General features: G+C 43.8%; 1 protein-coding gene across 1 annotated transcript in view; it reads left to right on the forward strand.

Moving 5' to 3' along the window:
- Positions 1 to 235: 235 nt before the first annotated feature.
- The window catches only part of PAFAH1B1 (platelet activating factor acetylhydrolase 1b regulatory subunit 1), a 118,542-nt gene continuing 96,109 nt past the window's right edge, over positions 236 to 22,668 (forward strand). The window contains exon 1 of the mRNA XM_040338446.1: positions 236 to 624. The gene's annotated coding sequence lies outside the window, so the exon portion shown is untranslated. The remainder of the gene's footprint in view (positions 625 to 22,668) is intronic.

The following is a 22,668-nucleotide window of genomic DNA, read 5'->3' on the forward strand; positions in this document are numbered from 1 at the left end:
CGCTATATGAATGTTTAACGTGACTCCGCTGCGCTCCAGAAAAACAACCGCACACGCGCAGTGCACCCTCCCTGCGTCATTCTCTATTATCCTCCCCTCCCTTCGGCGCCTCTCTCTCCCGCCGTCCACGCCTAGATCGCAGCGCTGGCTTTACGCGTGCGCGGCCAGCGGACCCCGCCCTCTCTCCACCCTCCTCCCCCTGCAGCCGGCCGGTCGCCCGCTCCCTCCTCCCCTACAGCGGTTGATATGACGTCACCGCGCTGCTGATCTCCGTTTCGTTGACAGCGCGGCGGCGGCGGCTGCCCACAGTGCCCGGCGGAAGGGATAGGCAGGAGAGGAGGGTGGCGCGGGAAAGTGGTCCGGCTTCTCCGCGGTGACAAGAACCGTGACGATAAAAGGAATCAATCCGTGAGGAGGCTTCCTGCCGCCCTTCGTGCCCAGCCCTTCAGCTCGGTTGTTTTTTTTTTATAGACTTGTTTTTCTTCGTTGTGGTTTGTTCTTGTGTGTCAGGAGCCTCTCCCCCCTACATTCCCTCAGCCGGCACACACCGCCCTTCCAAAGACCTTCCTGAGGAGGAGCGGCCATTACCCGTCACCGCGCTGTGCGCCCCGGATGAATCCTCCGGTAAGTGGCGGCCTGCTGTTTTAATCTGCTGCGTGGTGACCGTGAAGGACGGAGCGGCGGGCCGGGGCCTGGTCCTGACGATGTGGCGGCTGCAGCTGCCGCCGCCGCCTCCTCCCTCCCTTCATCTTCTTCTCTGCCTCTCAAAATGGCGGCCAGCCGTTACTGCTTCCACACCAGAGGGGGGCTGCTGGGAAGGAGGCTCGGGGGGGCCTCGCTGGATGCTGGGCGAGGCCATGACTACACCAGGCGAGGGATCGGGCCCCACATCTGCAGTGTGTGCTGCATCATCCGGGCCAGCTGCAGCTGCTGGGGACCTGTCATCCTGGCCAGACACATCACCTCATCTGGGACTGCAAGGCATACCTCTCACCTGGTCCCTTTCACACACCCACCATCCGACATGGGCCCCATTAGTGGCAATTTCAGCACTGTGATCAGGAGATGTCAGGGCCACACACCCACCATCCTACATGGGCCCCATTAGTGGCAATTCCAGCACTGTGATCAGGAGATGTCAGGGCCACACTCCCACCATCCGACATGGGCCCCATTAGTGGGAATTCCAGCACTGTGATCAGGAGATGTCAGGGCCACACTCCCACCATCCGACATGGGCCCCATTAGTGGCAATTTCAGCACTGTGATCAGGAGATGTCAGGGCCACACACCCACCATCCTACATGGGCCCAATTAGTGGCAATTCCAGCACTGTGATCAGGAGATGTCAGGGCCACACTCCCACCATCCGACATGGGCCCCATTAGTGGGAATTCCAGCACTGTGATCAGGAGATGTCAGGGCCACACTCCCACCATCCGACATGGGCCCAATTAGTGGCAATTCCAGCACTGTGATCAGGAGATGTCAGGGCCACACACCCACCATCCGACATGGGCCCCATTAGTGGCAATTCCAGCACTGTGATCAGGAGATGTCAGGGCCACACTCCCCAATCTGGTGTCTTCTAAATAGTGTCCAGCATCAGAGGCTCTACACCTACCCATACCCCCCCCCCCCCCAATCTGGTGTCTGCAAAATAGTGTCCACTTGAGGAACTACACCAATCCAGACCCCTCCTCCCCCAAACACCTGACAGGTCTACCCTTGAACCCCCAAATAGTGCCTGGCATCAGAGAGTCTGCACCTATCCAGGTCTACCCATGAACCCCCATCTGGTGTCCCCTAAATAGTTCACAACATTAGGATCTACACTTGCCCTGGACTACCCATAAACCCCCATCTCGTGCCTTCTAAATAGTTCCCAACCTCAGAGAATCTACACCTACCCATCAAGCCTCATCTGGTGTCTGCCAAATAGTGCCCAGCATCAGAGGGTCTACCCATGCACACCTGTAACTGCATAGGTGACGAAACTGGGACAGGTGAACTGGCTAGGTTTTATGTTTGCAGTCGGTGAATGATTTTTGCACTTGGCCTTCCACCGATCTTTTAGATTACCCTGCAGTAGGCCTGAAATGGCAGCTCTGGCCTAGTGACGGTACAGATACTCATTGCCTGGTACTCTGCTCCTTGACAGCTGCAGGATGGGGGAAGACTGTCTCTTTTAGAGGGGGGTGGGGGTCAGTGGGAAGACTTTCCCACCTTTTACAGTGAAGAATCTCTACGGTGGTGATTAGTGTGCCATCCCTACAGACATATATAAAGATCTTCAGTGTCATGGAGCTGGCTCTGCCAAGTGGTGTTGATCCTGGAACTATTCAGGCACCAACAAAGTCAATGAGCCAAAGCTCAAGGTACCTGAGCACCTCCAGAGGAACCCTGTTTGGGAATAGCTGCCTTACAGGATAAAGTGACCATAACAGCTTTTGTACAAGATTATGCCCTTTGTTTTGTAATTTAATCTGACTGTTTTTTTTTTTTTATGCTTGCATATCATCAGGTTATGGCCTGTTCCCCTGTGTAATCTGCACTGGGGCCCAAGCTTGGAGGCCCCACTCAGACTTCCCTCACGGCCATGTCACCTGAAGGAAACTTTCTTCTAGATGGCATTGGGTGATTGAATTTTGAGCTGTTTATGGAGAGTTTGTTGTGAATGTTTTTTTGTTATGGTATTGTGGATCAGGGGATATATTTGCTTCAAGTAACAATAGACCTTTTTTCTTTTCTACTCAATGTCAAGTATGCAATATAACAGCGTACATTATACCTCAACTGTTTTTTTTTTAAGTATCTATTTTCGTGTAAAGCTGATTCACCATTTAGTTGTCTTAGGCCAGTGATGGCCAACCTTGGCACCCCAGATGTTTTGGAACTACATTTCCCATGATGATCTTGCACTCTGCAGTGTAGATGAGCATCATGGGAGATGTAGTTCCAAAACATCTGGGGAGCAAAGGTTGGCCATCACTGTAAGACTTAGGCCATCCATTCTCAACCAGGCTTCCTCCAGAGGTTGCTAGGTGTTCCTTGAGCTTGACCTTCCATCTGATAGGTCTAAGGCCAGCACCACTTGGCAGAGCCAGCTACATGACACAATGATCTATTTAGCTGTCTGTAAGGTTGGTATTCCCATCACCACTGTAAGGGACATTCTTCCTACTGAATACTAACCTGAGGAGATTTTGTTTACCCTATTGACCCTTGATAGGTTTTAGGAATAGTTCTCAGAAGCCTGAAAATTATTTCAGGGGTTGCTCTATGGTAAAAAGGTTGTCAAAGGCTGGATTAGAGTTTTCAACTAAAATATTCATAGAATTATAAATCATTTTTTTTTTTTTTTTTTTTTTTTTTTTTTGACAGTGGAAGACTTGGGATGTATATGCCTACATGATGTATTCTTTTCAGTCCCTTTTTTGCCTAGTACATTTTTTTGTTATGCATATTTTGAGAGAATTACGGCTATTCTGAACACTTGATGGTAGCCGGATAATTTGCAGTAATGCACACTGTTGCTTGTATTGAAGATGGGATTGTGGTAGGCGGGGAGTGGGAGATGGCTGAATCACTCTAGGTGTGTGTTGTGCACACCCTTGTTTTATACATTGCTTATATCACCTCTTTGTGAAGATGATGCTGTGATACTATCCTCTGGATGTACAGCACAAGGATGGATCTTTACTTAATAAATATTCCAAGATCAAGGACTGCAGTGGAAACATTTGCTTCCAGCTTGTTTTCTTCAATCTCAAATACTAAATACAGCTAATATGAATTAAATCCAGTCTGCTTTTTGCTGGTCAAGGTAGAGAATAAAAAAAAGCTAGCCGGTGCTTGTCTGGACCTTGTTAGTGGGATCACACGGATGGATGCTGCGCACTGACAGTGGCGACTGGGTGGAGTAAGGAGGGTAAAGCTTTGCAATGGTTGTTCTCATGACTCCTAGAATCATTTCATAGCATCTCTGGAAAGCTGCATCAGAGTATATGGCATTTCCAATACGATTTGCTTGTTTCTGTATTGGAAGGGTTCAAACTGTGGGCTCATAATCGTTTATAAATGTGAATGAAATGCAAATGACTGCAACATGAAAAATGACTAGTCATGGTCGTTTAGCTAGCTGCAGTCTTAAATGCACTTGTTGAGGGATTTGTCATTTTTGCATCAAGTTGCACTGTGCTGATTATGAGAAATTATGAATGCTTAGGCTTTTCTGGTTTTGACAACTTTTCTTTGTTGCAACGATGTCTACGGTTTGCTGAAACAGAATTGATGAACTGGTCTGTACGGTGTTAGATGGGTCTACTTGGGGTGAACTTTGCCTTTAGTTGTAGTGCACTGTCTTGGTGTATGCTCACACCCTCTTCCTGGTGTCCCATGGACTTTAGAGCAATGCTATGGTACAGTGTGACATGCTCTTTGTGAAGTTGCCTGTACAAAGGTGCTTTTCTGCTGAGCTTCCTTTCTTTGTGTCTCTGTATCTTTTGTTTCCATGACATCATTTTCTCATTTTGTATTTAAATGTGTTAATATTTTGTTAGTCAACACACGTGTTCATAGAAAACGTGGCAGTTCTTTCTTATGAAGGTCGTGTTTGTTGTGAACTTAAATTTTAAAAAGCATGTTTTTTTTTTGTTTGTTTTAAAAATATAATCTTTGTGTTCTAATAATTACCTATTTAAAGTCACCTGTCTGGTCCAGCGGTTATCTGTTTATAAATCCTCACTCTTTGTCTCAGTGCATGCCACTCCTACAATGCAGTGCTTGCTTAATGCTTTGAAACTTCTCTCTTGCATCATTCTGTAGCTTTGTTTTTAATCTGACCAAATCATTTTTTTTTATAATCCTTTCTTAATGTGTTTCCCTACTCCAAATTCAGTGCTAAATGAAACATGTTCTGAAGCCATTATGTTTTTGAGACACAAAGGAAGTTTGACACCTGCTCATCGCGTGTGTTCCTTTTTTTTCCCCCTGTGATGTTATGCATCAGTTTGGCTTTGTTTAGCTGCTCCTGTGCAAAGCATGTGAGCCTCCCAGTCAAATCTTCTATTGCTGGCTCCTCTGTATATTTAAATAAGGAATGCATATTTTATGCTGTTTTGTTCTCTAATTCTATTGATAAATACTGAATACATTTTTCTTAATAAATATATGTTCGTTCCTAAAACCTGTGCTAACAAAACTTGCCATTCCTTTTTAAATGCTGCATATGCAGGATGATATTTTCTACTTGTTTACCTTGTGTTTAGCTGGAGGAAACATTCTCTACCTTTTTAGTGCTTGAATATGAAAACCTACTGACTTCTGTTTTATAGTAAAAATAAATAAATAGGGGGTTGTTCAGGTAGGCAGTTGAAGGAGGAGCAGTGCTAAAACACCGATCATAATTAGATGTACCTGAAAAGTCTATAGTAAACTGAAATTTGGTTAGAATGGGTTACTTATTTTCACACTTGCTGTCGATTTAAAAATTGTTTTTGCAAAATGTCTATGCACTATGGCTATAATGGGTGCATTTAAGTTATTGCATATTTTCTAGCTTGTGACGGAGGTTTGCTGTATTGTATATCTCTTGGCTGTATCTTAACTTTATAGTTCAGTTAGTCACAATAATGTAAATTGTTACATCCATCCCATGTTAACTTTTTTTCTGTGAACTGTCTGCGCACATTTTACCTGCACTTAAAGTGGTTGTAAACCCTTAAAGTGGAGGTTCACCCAAAAAAATCAATTTTTAACATTAGATTGAGGCTAATTACGGGAAGCAGAATCGGGTGTTTTTATTAAAATCGATGCAGTACTTACCGTTTTAGAGAGAGATGTTCTCCGCCGCTTCCGGGTATGGGCTGCGGGACTGGGCGTTCCTATTTGATTGACAGCTTTCCGACCGTTGCATACAGCGCGTCACCAGTTTCCGAAAGTAGCTGAACATCGGTGCGCAGGCGCCGTATAGAGCCGCACCGACGTTCGGCAACTCGTGACGCGCTGTATGCGACCGTCGGAAGGCTGTCAATCAAATAAAAACGCCCAGTCCCGAAGACCATACCCGGAAGCGGCGGAGAACATCGATCTCTAAAACGGTAAGTACTGCATCGATTTTAATAAAAACACCCGATTCTGCTTCCCGTAATTAGCCTCAATCTAATGTTAAAAAAAAAATTCCGGGTGGACCCCCGCTTTAAAGACCACTTGGTCCTACAGGTAAGCCTAGATTAAAGAGCAAGTAAACCACCCTGATGGGTGTTACTGCCTTTGTTTCCCTACAAAGGTAAAGCATAATGGTCTACTATGCATCGCATAGTAGACCATTATGTGACACTTACCTGCAGGAGAAGCCCGCGATGTTCCCGTCTTCCTCGCGAGCGGCCATTCTTCACCCCTCTTCCTTCCGGGGCCGCAAACTCCGGCTCTGTGAGTGGTGTGTGTGTGGGAGCCAGCACTCATGGCATGATCCGAGTTAGAAAGGGCTGGCGCATGCGCAGAATGACGATTTGCAAATATCTCCTAGACCGTGCAGGTCTGGGAGATATTTCAAGCATCTACAGGTAAGCCTTAGTCTAGGCTTATCTGTAGGTTAAAGTGGTTGTAAAGGGTTTACAACCACTTTAAGTCTTACCTGTAGGTGCAAGAAATATCTCCCTAACCTACGAGGTTAAGGACATATTTGTAGAAAAGATTCACAGATGTCTACGGGTCCTGCGCACCATAGACAACGGCGGAGGCGCAATGAGCAGCCGTTAATGAAAGGGATCGTGCCGTCCCTGACGTCATCGATGCTCCAGTCAGTGCCGAAGCAGCGATACCCGGAAGTCATCCGGGTATCATGGTGGAGGAGAGGAACGAGGGACGCTGCGGGGGCTTCAATCTTTGGTAAGTAATTCATAATGAGCTATTTTGCTATGCATACTAGCTCTTTATGCCTTTCTCTTGCAGGTTGTTTTCCAAAAAAAGTTTTAGAGGGTTTACTTCCTCTTTAAGGTCTTTGTGTGTGTGCGACATGTAAGGCTTAATGTACACTGGACGTTTTTACAACCTCTCCTGAACGATTTAACTTAACAGATGGTAACCCACGTTTAAAACGTCACGTGTTCAGCAGCCTTTTGCCACATTTGCGTTTTGGAAGCGTTTCTATATATAAAAAAAAAAAAAAAAAATAGCCAATACCTAAACGCCTGTAAATGAAACGCGGGTTACTGCGTTTAGAAGCGCTTTGGCACTTGAAATGAGACTAAACTCAGCGTCTGATAGGAGTGCAACGAATAAAAAAACTCACGGTTCGGATCGTTCCTCGGATCAGAGTCATGGATCGGATAATTTTTCGGATCAGCAAAAAATAAAAAAATAAAAATATACATTTTGTCTTTGTTAAAGCGGCGGTTCACCCAAATTTTTTTTTTTAACATTACATTTAGCCGAGTTGTCATAATGACAATCGGCTGTTTTCTTTTTTTTTTTTTTTTATCACCGTACATACCGTATTTTTACCGCCGCTTCCGGGTATGTCTTCTGCGGGACTGGGCGTTCCTAATTGACAGGCTTCCGACCGTCGCATACTGCGCGTCACCGAAATAAGCCGACCGTCTGTGCGCAGGCGCCGTATAGAGCCGCACCGACGTTCGGCTTCTTTCGGCAACTCGTGATGCGCTGTATACGACGGTCAGAAGCCTGTCAATCAGATAGGAACGCCCAGTCCCGCAAAAGACATACCCCGGAAGCGGCGGTGAAAATACGGTATGTACGGGATAAAAAAAAATAAAACAGCCTATTGTCATTATGACAACTCGGCTAAATGTAATGTTAAAATTTTTTTTTTTATTATTATTTTAAAGTATATAAAATCAACTTAAAGTGCACTAGGCATAATATCTTCTTTTTAACATAATGAAAAATAACTAAAAAGGCATATCTCTTTCCTTTAAACATGGACCAATGGGCAATGAGCCAAAAACAACAACGTGCAACATAAGGCAGCACATCATCTTCCTTGAAACATGGATAGTGAAAGCCTAGTATGTCCACATCATCAAAGAAGAATACAAGAAAGCAAAGCATTCCTGAGCTTATAATTTCAAATTCTTTTTTAAAAAGACAAGGATATCTACATTGTCTGGGGAGAGTGTGGACCTCTTTGCAGTCATTATGTCCCCTGCTGTTGAGAACACTCTCTCGGAAGGAACTGAAGAGCCTGGCACAGTGAGATAGAATCTTGGCAATACGAGGGTATTTACACTCATTGCTTTTCCACCATGTCAGCGGATCACCATCCACTGTAATGCCGCTTGCTGCCAGCAGGTAGGATGCCACCTCCTCTTTGATGTCAGCAGGAGTCATGTTGTCTTTATTGGCAAAGGTCTCTTCAAAAACTCTGCCATCGCCGACTTCTTTTGTGGAGGAGATGTGTCCAAGTTTGCTCCTGTTGGGTCACTAGCTTGACAATGAAAGAAAAAAATTTGTTAATTAAACCTATTTATTTTCATGTTTTTAATAGACATGAAAAATGTGCCAATATTGACATATGTTTTATGTCTATGAAACATTTAATAATGGCCATTTTTACTGAAAATAAAAAATGTATTCAGTTTTAAATTTATCACTTTTAAATAATCCTTTTCTTTACCTCATCAGTCTTCAGTGCTCAGACTGCTCACAATCCCAGCAGTGAGGTCACTGTATGTCCTCTGGTGTAGAGCAGGGTCTATGTGAGACAGGGACTTGAACCTCCGATCCAGGGCAGTAGTCCTGTAGAGTAGGGGGTGAAGTGTATCTGGGCTGCAGGTCCTCTCTAATGGCAGTTTTGACATCTCGAGTGATGGTGCTGTCTTCCACACTTGGAGCCATGGATTGTAGAATCCTTGTTTTCAGCAGCAGGATCATTGACACAGATGGTGACCTTTCAGTACTCAGTACATGCATAGGATGAATTAAGGTGAAAAAACATCCGACAATAACCCCCCTCCCCCCCTGAGCCCCCGTTATACTTGCCTGGTCCCACGCTTGTCCCCGACATCCTCTTCGCTGCTCAGCCTGGCCGTTGATTGGCTACACTGGATGGATTGAAAGCAGCGCAGCCATAGGCTCACGCTGCTGTCAATCACATCATTCAATGACTCGGTGCGCCAGAGGCAGGGCTAAGTGATGCAGTGAGTGGCAATAGCCACCGGCTGCATCACGGGAGCGCGCCCGCAGGAACTCAACACCATGCAAGCTTGCTCGCATTAAGGTGTTGAGTCCTTGCGGGGGGAGCCGAGACAGCCGCCGAGGGACCCCAGAAGACCAGGTTCGGGGCCCACTCTGTGCAAAACGAGCTGCACTGTGGAGGCAAGTTTAACATGTTTGTTGTTTAAAAAAAAAAAAAAAAACTTTACAAGGCCTTTTTAAGGTGAGAACTTCTGACACTGGCTACCCCCCCCCCCACAGTTTTATCCAGATGACGATGTTCGGGGCCAGACTGTGCAAAACGAACTGCACAGTAGAGGTAAATGATATGTTTGTTATTTTAAAGACGGGTTTACAACCCCTTTTGCATCCAAAACCAAAAATGTTAAATATTGCATCATTGGATGTGACTGCATTAGGCTTTATTTTTTCCTGCCCTCTGGTGATCCCCCTGCTGATCAACCATCCAGCAATATTGACAGTGCCGGGCAGGAGCACAGTGACATTCAGTGACAAAGTTGTGTGTTTGCGGACAAAAATAAATTTAATAAAAGTTTAGCTAAGAATTGCATTTAGAGAGCCCTATGCAATGTTGTCTTAATTTTTTCTTGGCATTGTGTTGTACATTAACCACTTGCCGCCCGCCAATGACAAATTGACGTCGGCAAAGTGGTTGTAAAATCCTGAGTGGACGTCATATGAAGTCCTCAGGTTTATGAGCCGCTGCGCGCCCCCGGGGGCGCGCATCGTGGCGATCGTTGTTGCAGGGTGTCAGTCTGACACCCCGCAACACCGATCAAGGTAGAGTCTCTCACAAAGACTCTTTACATCGTGATCAGCCGTGATTGGACACGGCTGATCACGTGGTAAACAGGAAAAGCCGGTTATCGGCTTTTCCTCACTCGTGTCTGTCAGACGTGAGTAGAGGAGAGCCGATCGGCTGCTCCTGTGACGGGGGGGGGGGGGGTTTGTGCTGATCGATTATCAGCGCAGCCCCCCCCCAGGATGCCCACTGGACCACCAGGGATGCCCACTGGACCACCAGGGATACTTTTTTTTTTTTTTGTATGCCACCCGGGATGACAAGGACACAAAAAATGGATGCCAATCGGTGCCGCAATGGCTGCCAATCAGTGCCCACAATGGGCATCACTGATTGGCAAGCATTGTTTGGCACTGGCATCCATTAGTACAACACATACGATGGTTCCCATCCGTGCCGCATATTAGTGCCCATCCGTGCCGCATATTAGTGCCGCATATTAGTGCCCATCCGTGCCGCATATTAGTGCCCATCCGTGCCGCATATTAGTGCCCATCAGTGCCGCATATTAGTGCCCATCCGTGCCACCTGATCAGTGCCGCCTTATCAGTGCAGTACCATCAGTGAAGGAGAAAACGTACTTATTTGCAATGTTTTATAACGGAAACAAAGTTTTTTTTCTACATTTTCGGTAATTTTTTGTTTTTTTTTTGCAGAAAATAAATATCCCAGAGGTGATCAAAAACCACCAAAAGAAAGCTCTGTTTGTGGGTACAAAATTATAAAAATGTAGTTTGGGTACAGTGTAGCATGACCGCGCAATTGTCATTCAAAGTGCAACAGCGCTGAAAGCTAAAAATTGGTCTGGGCGGGAAGGTGTATAAGTGCCCTGTATGGAAGTGGTTAAATGTATGACCCCAAAGTATTGTAATCCTAAGTACCTTGTCCATTGGAGGGGGGCTGCAAAATATACATCCCTATAAAGGGGAAGTGTGCTTTTGCCTTTGTTTATACAGGCGTCATAAGCATAAGGTGAACTGCTTTAAATGTGACGAGGTAGAGCTTAAAGCGGGGGTTCACCCTAAAAAAAAAATTCTAACATTACATTGAAATGACTTCTGACACTATGCTGATCTTCTTCCTTTTTTTTATTTTTTTTGCCATACATACCGTTTTATCGCTATTTTTCCCCCTGGCTTCCGGGTAGTGGCTCCCGCGGGAGTGGGCATTCCTATTCACAGGCTAAGTGATTGACGTGATGACAAAAGCTTCCCACCGGCGCATACAACGCGTCACGAGTTGCCGAAAGAAGCCGGACTGCGAGTCGGCTCTATACGGCGCCTGCACACCGACGTTCGGCTTCTTTCGGCAACTCGTGATGCGCCGGTGGGAAGCTTTTGTCATCACGTCAATCACTTAGCCTGTGAATAGGAACGCCCACTCCTGCGGGAGCCACTACCGGAAGCCGGGGGGGAAATAGCGATAAAACGGTATGTACGGCAAAAAAAAGATCAGCATACTGTCAGTGTCAGAAGTCAGCTCAATGTAATGTTCGAATTTTTTTTTTTTTAGGGTGAACCCCCGCTTTAACACGCAACTGAAGAGTGAGAGCAGATGTTCACCTGTACTTCACTTTCTGCAGTAGCAAGCAGGGGCACGCATGCTGATTGGCTTCCCCTCTGGCCAATCAGCAGGTCCTGCGATCGCTCCCCAGAGTGACAGGACTGCAGTCTACCGCTGAAAACAAGGCAGCTCGCCATCCTGTCGGGTACAAAGAGATCTTGTGTTCCTGCTGGTCATACAGTGAGTCCATCCCCCCACTCAGTAAGAGAGCATTCCCTAGGGACACACTTAACCCTTTGATCGCCCCTGGTATTAATCTCTTCCCTCCCTGCCAGCATCGGTACAGTAACTGTGCATATTTTTAGCACTGATGTCACTGGTTTCCAAAAAAGTGTCGGGTGTTCGATTTGTCCGCAATGTCGCAGTCCCTCTAAAGATTGCTGCCATTGCTAGTAAAATAAATACAAATATCCCTTTGTAGATGAGAACTTGTGTGCAAGCCAATCAATGTATGTTAATTGGTTTTTTTTGGGACCACGCAATTGTCGGTTAAAGTAGTGCAGTGCCGCATCGCTAAACATGGCCTGGTCATGAAGGGGGTAAAAACTTCCAGGGCAGAAGTGGTTAAAAAGGTTCCTGCACTACTTTGGTCTGACTTTCATGCTGCTTCAGTGCTTTAGACTGCAATGTGAACCCTCAAAAGTTGCATGAAAGTCAGTCCTGAATGTTATGCATGTGATAGATGTGCAACTGTTGTCCATTCTCATTGGGCACAGGGAACGTCACTCACAATCAAGTTGACAAATTTGCACTTCAAAATTGCGCGACCTTGGAGTTGTACAAGTGTGAATGGCGCTTTGGGGGAACTTTTCACTAGGGTTTGATTTTTTTTTTTTTTTATTATGGATTTGTGCAATTTTATTTTCACTTTATGGCAGGGCTCGACAAATCCCGGTCGCCATGGCGACTAGAAAAAGCCTCCTGGCGACTTGGCTTGGAATAGCCTCCTGGCGCCATCTGGTGGTGGCCGTTGGTATTACAAGTTAAGCATTACAAGTTAAACAGCAATTCTAATGTAATTTTTCACTATTTTCACTGCCATCTTCTTCCCTCCAATTAGAACCCCCAAACATTATATATATTTTTTATCCTAACACCCTAGAGAATAAAATGGCAATCGTTGCAGTACTTTCTGTCACGCCGTATTTGCGCAGCGGTCTTACAAGCGCACTTTTTTGGGAAAAAATTACTTTTTTTTAATAAAAAAATAAGACAACAGTAAAGTTATCCCCATTTTTTTAAATATTATGACAGATAATTTTACGCCGAGTAAATTCATACCCAACATGTCACGCTTCAAAATTGCATCCGCTCGTGGAATGCCGACAAACTTTTACCCTTTAAAATCTTCGTTTAAAAAAATCCACAGGTTGCATGTTTTGAGTTAGAGGAGGTCTAGGGCTAGAATTATTGCTCTCGCTCTACCAATCGCGGCGACACCTCACATGTGTGGTTTGAACACCGTTTACATATGCGGGCGCTGCTCGCGTATGTGTTCGCTTCTGCGCGCAAGCTCGTCGGGACGGGGTGCGTTTTCTGGCTCCTAACTTTTTTAGCTGGCTCCTAGATTCCAAGCAAATTTGTCAAACCCTGCTTTATGGGATATATGCACCACTTGGATAAATAAATTTTTTTTTTTTCAATGCATTTATAATTTTGTATTGCCTGTAATTAAGATTTTAAGCATCTATTTTTGTATGATACAAGTTATCAATCTCTATTTAGGAGTTTGTATATAATATGAATTCAGTATAGCAAGATGTTCGTTTGTTCATATAATTGTGCATTATAGTGGGAGACTAGATAGTGTTTTACTCCTTGTTCTTGTTTGGAAAGTACTGTCATTGCTGACCTCATATAGAAATTGCTAGCTGATTGGCTGTTACCCTGGATGACTGGCTTGAGTACCTTGTGTCACTGACCTGGAATAAGTAGATTAGGAAACTGAGAGCTTTTAGAAGTCTTTGTCCAAATAAGTAAGGATTTCGGCTTGATGTCTAGACACCTAGCATTTTCATGAAGAGTGGTCTGCTATTGCAGTTTCCGGGCCCTTTTCATCCCATAACAGCAGTGCATGCTTATTTTGTTTGAGCAACTCATTCAGAATGCAAAAGGTTTTTCAGCGCAGGGAAACGTTATGCATGGAGTTATATGCATCTGCTTCTTGCGGCATGCAATATTGGAGGTTTTTTGAATTGGAAAACTATTAGAAGTGAACTTTTTGCAATAATTACTATTACTTGTATGCGTACTGCAACCTGTAATATATATATAAACTATTGCATCTGTATTACTGTGTATGAGCCATTCGCTTGCAAGTGCATATATGTACCACCATGTGCTCAAGGCCTGAAGCCTGAAGTTAGTTAAAGGCAGACACCTTTGAATCAAATCGTTATATTTATTCTAACAAATGACGTCCATTACATCATAAACAATGCTTTAACAGAAATATCTATTACACATAGGATAATACTCTAACAAAATGTCTAACTATAACACTGGTAAATAACACAAGTATACTCAGCCCTCTCAAAGATGGTATGTTCTTCTGGCCTGCCCTAGATGATAAAGAGAGAAGGCTTCGGCATTGCCCCACATGGCTGGGCCTCCAAACTACAAGCCAGGCTTAAGGCTTCCATAAGGCCCAGTCCATGTGGTTCTAGCCTAGGCCATCCTCCTGCTGAGCTCTTGACTCAACCTTGCTTTGATGATAACAGAGAGCTTTTTACCCATTGTGATTCGGTTTTAACATCCACACTTCAAGCACACATACCCAACACCGCCCACTTGCCATTCACCCAATCACTGTTCATCGGGCAGCCCCCCTCTCCAGCTGGCTTGTAGAGTGGAAAGACACTAAGCCAGCCCCCCTGCTGTGCAGATCTTGCCTGAGGGTAAAATCCTGTGTCTTTTCAGGATTGCAAGAGTGACTCGTTGTACAAACAGAATTATTCTGCAACATATGCCGCTTTGCGCCTAACAAGCGCATAACCTCCTTCTTCAGACATGGGTCCCATTGAATAGTCCATATGGTCTTAACGCCCAACATGTGTCTCCAAACAAGTACCCCTGGAACATGTTGCATTTTTCAACATGTGAAACAGCTCCTTTGGAACAGTCCATAAATTACTTCCAACATGTGACCTCTGGAACAGTCCTCAACTGTTTTCCAGCATGTGTTTCAGAACCAGTACCTCCGGAACAGTTCTTAACTATCTTCCAACATGTGCTTCTGAAACAGCTCTTTGGAACAGTCCATAATGGTTTTAACGTGCTGTGTTTCCCAACACGTGCCGCTTTGCTACTGAGTGACACACCAACGGCTTCCATGTCACCATTCCGTATCTTCTTCTTCTTTCTGACATCTTCATGAAAGGGGTGTAGTACAGGCCAGGCAAGGGGTGTCCATTCACTCATCATTCACCAGCACACACTCAGAGCAGTATATTAACCAGCTTTCAGATACAGAGTCTCGAGGAGGGCCTTTCTTGCCCATCTTACTAGCCTAAAATATACCATTATCACACTACACCATGACATAAATCAACCCATTACCATAATATCTACATATATGCATATGACCCATCAAACTACATATCCCGCTCCCAACCTTCTATAACTCTTTACTGTAAATACGGGTCGGGATTATGCAGGCTTGCTCACAGTGGTTTTTCCTACTGCAACTTGGCCTGTCTGCGGTACCTCAGGGATCTAAATTGGCAGCAAAGTCTCTCATTTGTATGAAGAGACCCCACCATCAATTCGTCCCTCAACTTGCATAGATAAGCAGGAGAGCTTTCCATATACGTTTTGAGTCTAACAACACATATAAAACTCAAACAATGACAAACAAAAACCCACACAATTCTATCCCTGTGACTGGATTCCAGTGACCATGCCCAGGGTATATCCTGCACCCCTACCTACTGTTAGGCTCAAGAAATACCCTTGTTTCATGACTGACGTTACATTGGTATCATCCAGGACAAGAAAAACTTGTCTACGTCCTAAATAATACCCGGGTGCTTCCTTCCCAGCAATGATCTCTCCATCCAGAACACAGAGTACCGTGTATTGACCTGGTATGCAGAGGAGATCATGATCATGCTTTCGACAGAGGGAAATACAGACCTGCCCCCCGCTTCTGTACTCTCTGACCACATGTGGGTCCTTTAGCCACACATGCAACAAGATAGAATCCCCAGTCAGTAAGCCCATTGACACCACAAAATATACAGACCGAGTCTGCCCTTCTGTACATGGATCATACAGCACACCCTTTCACAATCCAAACCAGTACAGCCCATCCAGGCATTCGACTACCCCTTTGGATTAGTGTAAGAGACGTGTTTTGCAAAGTCTTACTGAGCAGTGATGCTAACTCATCAGGCCACTGCCCCTCATAGAGAGACTGTACAATCAGCTTGATGGTGGTCTATAACTCCGCCTGCCGCTGCGTGCACGCCAGAGCCACTGACATATCTATCCTATACCATCTCACACTCTTTACCAACCTCTCACCCTGGTTGACCAAATCTTGAGCTACTTTACACTGGGTCCTATTCCCAATATAGTGCTGAATACATCCCTCCTCCTCTGGTTACTCCTCAGAGATAAGCGCCCTGAACCTCACTCTGCGTCCGCACATCTCTGAGAGCAAGCCACAAATATATTGCATTTGATTCAGAGTATATTCAGCACATATAGGGTACTAGGATTCTATCAACCACTGCGAGATGCTGAAGCACCATGTGATGACGGCATACTGTATCCTGGTAGCCAGCATTTATTGCTGTCACTGGCATTACCCATGCAGGGTTTCAACCTCTCAGGTAAGACATCAATTAGGTGTATCTCCCACATGTCCAGTAACCAAGAGCTTCTCTATAGGACTGCTAAGATGGAGACACCGCCCCTACGAGGAAGACTTCACCCCATTGATGTATCACCTGGCACCTTCTAGTCTGGCCAACAGACACTGTATTATGCATAAGTGCCAGCCTCCTAGGTACCTGCACCATATTCAGTTATGACAATACATCTAAACATTTCCTTCTTTCATAATCAAAAACATATTTTACATCTCTTGTTCTGAAGGATTGGAAAAGTTATATTCCTTCCCCAACCTCCAACCCATTGCATTTATATTCAAGTCCGTTTGCATTCATAAGTGACAGGAGAGACTTTGGCAAAATGTTTCATGCGTCTCGTTGTTGGACAAAGTCTTTCAGATTCAGTATTAGTGCAAAAATTGTCCTTAAGAAAAAGAAACCCTATATTTCAAGTATTACTCTGAATCTTTTCTCTCCTGAACATTTATCAGAACAAATTTTCGGTGTGGTATGGTACAGACGAACTGCCAACCAGATGAACATTCTTCATCTCTGTTCCAGAATCCACTCCAGTTTCGCTCCACCAAGATTCTGGAATTAAAGAACAAGGGCAGCATCAAATTCTTATCGATAACATCTCATAACATAGTAATTTAGTGTTCCTGACTTCTGAACAAATTATCAAAACAACCATGACTCCTCTCGGATGACCCATTCTAAAATGGATCCCCATGGTACAAGCAAAAATCTAAAATAATAAAAAACTGAATGTGAACGTTGCTTCTCAAAAACTCAAAATTTTAAGCATTAAAAAGAACAATGCATTATCTGTATTTTAAGATCTATGCACTACTCCCCCTTTCAGGTGGATAAATCACAAAATATTGGAATTCTTTCCACCTGAATGAAACAAAAATAAAATAGATGAAACACTAGTGACCAACAAATTAAAAAAATTTTTTTTTTTGAAAAATAAAGAAAAAAAAAATAATAATAAAAAAAATTTGAAAAATGAAAAATTAATAAGAAAAAATAAAGAAAAATGAAAAAAATTGAAAAATGGATAGAAAAAAATATGAAAATTAATAATAAAAAAAATTATATAAAAGAAAAAAGAAAACTGAAACTAAGAGGCTTATCCTCGAAATATGCATATATCAAGGTCCTCTATAATTTTCCATACACGACCGGCAAATCTCTGTTCCACACATCTAAATCCTTATTCATAGCAAAGAAACGTTAGCCCGAAAATTCTCACCATCCCTGCAGCTCTTTAAGGGCTGCTCCCATTGTTTCCTCCCCTTGCTATATTTGAATGAACATGTAGCTCCTCCCCTTTATCATAATAGTGACTCCCCTGTCTTAATTGACTATTATGGACCCTATGCCTAGGGTTACCCCATCTCACCGAATACACTTCATAACGCTTTGGGGCAATTTTGGGGTGTTGAGATCCTATTTTGATATTATTCGCCGCCGTCCAACAATATCTGGCAATGTGACCCCCCTTTTTACATAAAAAACACTTAAGGGTCGGTCTCCCTGCCTGGGCCCTTCTCTGAGTATAAGGCGATGGAACCCCACATTGTTGCATACCATTACTCTGAACAGACTTAATACTTTCATCGCCCGAGGAGTAATCCCTAGCGATGGATTCATCAGATGTCTCCACTGATTCAATACCAGAATCATTTTCTAATGCGCTTACCGCATTTCCATTTAAATTTTCAACCTTGATTTCTATCATATTATTATTACTTGCATTAACCATAGCATATGGTTTTCCTGCATCTTGCTTAATCTGTATCTTTATTGCGCACTGGGCATTTGCGGAGGGTGTCACCACTACTGTACTTTCCGCTAATTCTTTAATATGCTCATTAGCGGATTCTCTCTGCTTTAAGTAGGCAATGCAATTATCTTTTTGCCTACAAGACTTCTCTAACATACTAACCCTCTTTTCCAATACACACTTCTCATTTATTAATTGTTCCATACGTTTACATGCATCTGCATCACACTGTTTAGCTATATTCATTATATTGCCAAAGATATCCATAATTTCATGTCTTATAGCATTCTTTTGTACAGTATTAAAACCATACTCGTTAAGTAGTCTTCCAAGAAGGTCCATTGTTACGTTAATCTGCAATTGGCTTCACTGAAAACCTGTTTGACCAGTTGCTTATACAATACATACCTGAATCTACACAAATCAACACATATACAGCTTCACATGAACCAACAATAAAATAAAAAACTGGACTATTTTTGTAGTCCTACCGAGCGCACTCTAAGTCAACGCTCCCTCTGTCAGAACGCAGGCCACATTGATCCTCTTTAAGAACAGAACGCTCTTTCCACATTCACATGGGTAAAAATGAAATAAAAATAAAAACTTCAAATTTTTTTAAACATTTTTAAATATTATAAAAAAATAATAATAATAAAAACAATATTTCTCCCACTTTTTCCACGAATGGGAACAGAAATCTCTTTCCAATTTCACATGGGTAAAAATAAAATAAAAATAAAACTTCAAATTAAATTTTTTTTCAAAAAAAATTAAAAACAATATTTCTCCCACTTTTTCCGCAACTGGGAACAGAAATCTCTTTCCAATTTCACATGGGTAGAAATGAAATAATAAAAAAAATTCAAATTTAATAAAAAAAATAAAATAAACAAAAATCTATATTTCTCCCACTTTTTCCGCAAAGATGTGTGGTTTATCCTGTCAATCTACAGGCTACATCCAGGGGTGATCAATCCCCTTTACTCACCAGTACACTTGACTGGTTACAGGCCTAACACACATGAACATTACAACATCAGTAAAACAAACAAACAAAAAAAAAGGACGTTTAAAAAAAACACAAACATATCGGCCAAAAAATAAATAAATAACTCTCACCAGTTCATGTACGTCTACAATCCTGTTGAAATTTTACAGAACTTCCTCGATCATCCAAGCAGGGTTTCAAGATTCGCGAGCCAGCGCCAATTTCTTATCCACGCCAGAGACGATTTCAGTTCTGGGTTATTTAGAGGGTATTAGCTTAATGGACTCAAAACAAAAATACATTAGGATTTGTGAACTCTATGTCCAAACATCTGAAGGGTGCCAAATATTAAAAGTGAACTTTTTGCAATAATTACTATTACTTGTATGCGTACTGCAACCTGTAATATATATATAAACTATTGCATCTGTATTACTGTGTATGAGCCATTCGCTTGCAAGTGCATATATGTACCACCATGTGCTCAAGGCCTGAAGCCTGAAGTTAGTTAAAGGCAGACACCTTTGAATCAAATCGTTATATTTATTCTAACAAATGACGTCCATTACATCATAAACAATGCTTTAACAGAAATATCTATTACACATAGGATAATACTCTAACAAAATGTCTAACTATAACACTGGTAAATAACACAAGTATACTCAGCCCTCTCAAAGATGGTATGTTCTTCTGGCCTGCCCTAGATGATAAAGAGAGAAGGCTTCGGCATTGCCCCACATGGCTGGGCCTCCAAACTACAAGCCAGGCTTAAGGCTTCCATAAGGCCCAGTCCATGTGGTTCTAGCCTAGGCCATCCTCCTGCTGAGCTCTTGACTCAACCTTGCTTTGATGATAACAGAGAGCTTTTTACCCATTGTGATTCGGTTTTAACATCCACACTTCAAGCACACATACCCAACACCGCCCACTTGCCATTCACCCAATCACTGTTCATCGGGCAGCCCCCCTCTCCAGCTGGCTTGTAGAGTGGAAAGACACTAAGCCAGCCCCCCTGCTGTGCAGATCTTGCCTGAGGGTAAAATCCTGTGTCTTTTCAGGATTGCAAGAGTGACTCGTTGTACAAACAGAATTATTCTGCAACAAAAACAGATGCACATTATGAAAAAAGGACAAAGCCCTTAAAGCGGAGGTTCACCCTAAAAACATGTATATAACATTACATTCTGCACACTTCCAACATTTACAGTATGCTGTTTTTTGTTTTTTTTGCTGTACATACCGTATTATTGCCATTTTCTACCTGGCTTCCGGGTGCTTACTCCCCCGGAAGTAGGCGTTCCTATGCAGAGGCACAGTATCATGTAGGACTTCACCCAGATGATTGACGTCTTAGGAAAAACTTCCCCCCGGCGGATAAGGCGTGTCACGAGTTTCCGAAAGTAGGCGAACTGCGAGTCGGCTCTATACGGCGCCTGCGCAGTCAGCTCTACACGGCTCCTAGTCGGTGCGAAAATAGCAATAATACAGTATGTACAGCAAAAAACAAACCGCATACTGTAAATGTTGGAGTATGCAGAATGTAATGTAATATACATGTTTTGAGGGTGAACCTCCGCTTTAAGGGCTCATTTACACCAGATGCTTTGCTGGAAACTGCCGCCAGCATTTCTCCACAGTCCCAAGGCATAGATGGTGCAAAATACAGTGGATATAAAAAGTGTACACACCCCTATTAAAATTTCAGGTTTCTGTGATGTAAAAAGAGACAAAGATAAATAATTTCAGAACTTTTTCCACCTTGAGCCTAAGTTTGGAGCAATTTGGCATGCCAAATCGGCGTCAATTTCTGGCACTGGCATCGCCCCGTATCGGAGCAATGCCACATTTTCCGTGCCAATTGCCAAAAGTAGTTTCTGTACTAATTTTGGCGACTTCTGGGTGCGATTTTCATAGACATCTGTGGGTTGCTGCACAGATGTCTTAAAGTGGGGGTTCACCTAAAAAAAATTCTAACATTACATCCAGCATACGAACGACATTTACAGTTTGCAGGTCTTCTTTTATTTTTTTTTGCCGTACATACCGATAGTGTGATTTCTTTATCGTACATCACGGGACACAGAGCGGCATTCATTACTATATGGGTTATATGGAGTACCTTCAGGTGTAGACACTGGCAATCTCAAACAGGAAATGCCCCTCCCTATATAACCCCCTCCCATAGGAGGAGTACCTCAGTTTTTACGCCAGTGTCTTAGGTGTTAGTCATGGTTTAGCTTGCCTCCGCATCCTTGGGATTAGGTGAGCTACCGGTTCTGTCCAAAAAAGCCTCAGCGCTAAAGTGGTCAGTAACCGGACCCCAAACCCTTGGGGTATAGCCCATAATGCTTTTCTTTTTAGAGAGCTGGACCCTGGGCCCAGAACTTAGAAACCTTTGGGTACCTAAAGTTTTCTGTTGCCAGGGTGCTATATGGGCCCAGGACAGTGGATCCTTCATAGGAACCCAGGGCCTGAAGGTCTAGACATCCCCACGGAGATGGGGGAAGATTGGGCCTCTTGCTTGGCAAAGTCCTGCGGCATGGAGCAGGTAAGTGAGGGGAAAACTTGCGGAACTTGGTTCTTAGCAGGTTTTTTTCTGGGGGGTCACAGGGGACATGCCTAAAGTTATGCACTGCATCTGGCAAACTAGTCACATATCATAAAGATAGGATGGCTCTCTATGTATTATTCCCCATAAGATGTGACCTCCCTTGTAGTGTTGGAAAAGCATTGAGTGGGGCCTGTGTTATATAAAAATATATGTGTGTGTCAGAGAGCTTTGCTTACCTGCAGGCCTCCAGGCGATGCTCTATTCAGTCTTCCTCCTCAGAGCCTGCAAGCAGGCAAAACGCTGACCTCCTCATGGTTCCAGGCTGCAGGCTGCAGTTTGCTGGAACAGAGAGGTCCCTTCCTCCCAAAATCCCCCCCCCCTCCCCCTGTCGGGAGGGGCATTTCCTGTTTGAGGTTGCTGGGGGGGAAGGGCGGGTCAGTGGCTTAAAGGAAGGGGCGGCCCTTCCTTGTTTGTTCCATCAATACTTTGGAACTGAGGAGAAAGACCAGAGCGGCAGCACGGGGGCGCCGAGGACACACAGTGGCCAGAAAGGATATTGCAGTCTTCAGAGGACTGTTTTGTCAAGCCTAGAAATAGGCTGTTTCTTTTCCATCTCATAGTTTTTCTTTGCAATACTACTCAGGGGGACAGAATGTTTTTTCTTTCCTGGATTTGAAACAAAAACGAAAAAAAAAAAAAAAAAAAAAGTCATCTAGGGGAGAGGAAGCATTTTTTTTTTTTTTATCCCCCAAACAGGTGTTTGGACAATTAACTTTTATAGTTCCAAATACCAATAGGTAGCAGGTGTACCTCGGTATTGTACCATGGTATGCCGCTGTTTTCCCTACAGGGAGCCTTGGGGCCATCGGGATCTGGGGCTGGAGCTGACGCGGGTCAGTCCAACCCTAAGTTGGTCACGGAGGAGGTATTACT

The sequence above is a fragment of the Rana temporaria genome, chromosome 2 (assembly GCF_905171775.1).
Source record: "Rana temporaria chromosome 2, aRanTem1.1, whole genome shotgun sequence".
Lineage (NCBI taxonomy): Eukaryota > Metazoa > Chordata > Amphibia > Anura > Ranidae > Rana > Rana temporaria.